We start from the raw sequence: 1,480 nt of genomic DNA, 5'->3' as shown, positions 1-1,480 counted from the left end.
CTCCCAGGGCCACTCAGCTCCCAAGGCCACGCAGCTCCCAGGGCCACGCAGGTCCCAGGGCCACTCTGCTCCCAGGGCCACTCAGCTCCCAGGGCCACGCAGCTCCCAGGGCCACTCAGCTCCCAAGGCCACGCAGCTCCCAAGGCCACGCAGCTCCCAGGGCCACGCAGCTCCCAGGGCCACTCTGCTCCCAGGGCCACGCAGCTCCCAGGGCCACTCAGCTCCCAAGGCCACGCAGCTCCCAAGGCCACGCAGCTCCCAGGGCCACGCAGCTCCCAGGGCCACTCTGCTCCCAGGGCCACGCAGCTCCCAGGGCCACTCAGCTCCCAGGGCCACGCAGCTCCCAGGAGCCACTCAGCTCCCCAGGACCACTCAGCTCCAAGGTCATTGGAGTACACCCTCTAAGGGTCATTGGAGTACACCCTCTAAGGGTTAGCGCTCAGGGTCATTGGAGTTCGCCCTCTAAGGGTCATTGGAGTACACCCTCTAAGGTCATTGGAGTACACCCTCTAAGGGTCATTGGAGTACACCCTCTAAGGGTCATTGGATACGCCCTCTAAGGGTTAGCGCTCAGGGTCATTGGAGTCGCCTCTAAGGGTGCGTTGGGTACGCCCTCTAAGGGTCCATTGGAGTACACCCTCTAAGGGTTAGAGCTCAGGGTCATTGGAGTGCACCCTCTAAGGGTTAAGCTCAATTGGGTTAGAGCTCAGGGTCATTGGCTAAGGGTCATCTAAGGGTTAGAGCTCAGGGTCATTGGAGTGCACCCTCTAAGGGTTAGAGCTCAGGGTCATTGGAGTACGCCCTTACACCCTCTAAGGTTAGAGCTCAGGGTCATTGGAGTACGCCCTCTAGGGTTAGCGCTCAGGGTCATTGGAGTACGCCCTCTAAGGGTTAGCGCTCAGGGTCATTGGAGTACGCCCTCTAAGGGTTAGCTCTCAGGGTCATTGGAGTACGCCCTCTAAGGGTTAGCTCTCAGGGTCATTGGAGTATGCCCTCTAAGGGTTAGCTCTCAGGGTCATTGAGTACGCAAGCCTCTCCACTAGGTCAAGGTGACAGTCCAGGAGAGTTACATTTAGGATGATTTATTTGATGTATTCTTTACCTGTATTAGCCCATTGCTGAACTTCCATTGTCCAGTTGTACAGAGTCTCATCTCCTTCTTAAACTTTTCGAGAGTCTGGGTCTCCTCCTTGATTTTAGCTGTTGTCTGAGATGGTTAACATGTTCCCCCCACGGCCTGGATGGTTAACATGTCTGTTCCCCCCACGGCCTGGATGGTTAACATGTCTGTCCCCCCCATGGCCTGGATGGTTAACATGTCTGTTCCCCCCACGGCCTGGATGGTTAACATGTCTGTTCCCCCCACGGCCTGGATGGTTAACATGTCTGTTTCCCCCACAGCCTGGATGGTTAACATGTCTGTTCCCCCACAGCCTGGATGGTTAACATGTCTGTTTCCCCCACAGCCTGGATGGTTAAC

This window comes from Oncorhynchus masou, unplaced genomic scaffold (genome assembly GCF_036934945.1).
Source record: "Oncorhynchus masou masou isolate Uvic2021 unplaced genomic scaffold, UVic_Omas_1.1 unplaced_scaffold_487, whole genome shotgun sequence".
NCBI classification, from domain to species: Eukaryota; Metazoa; Chordata; class Actinopteri; order Salmoniformes; family Salmonidae; genus Oncorhynchus; species Oncorhynchus masou.
Note: the sequence above shows the minus strand (reverse complement) of the source record.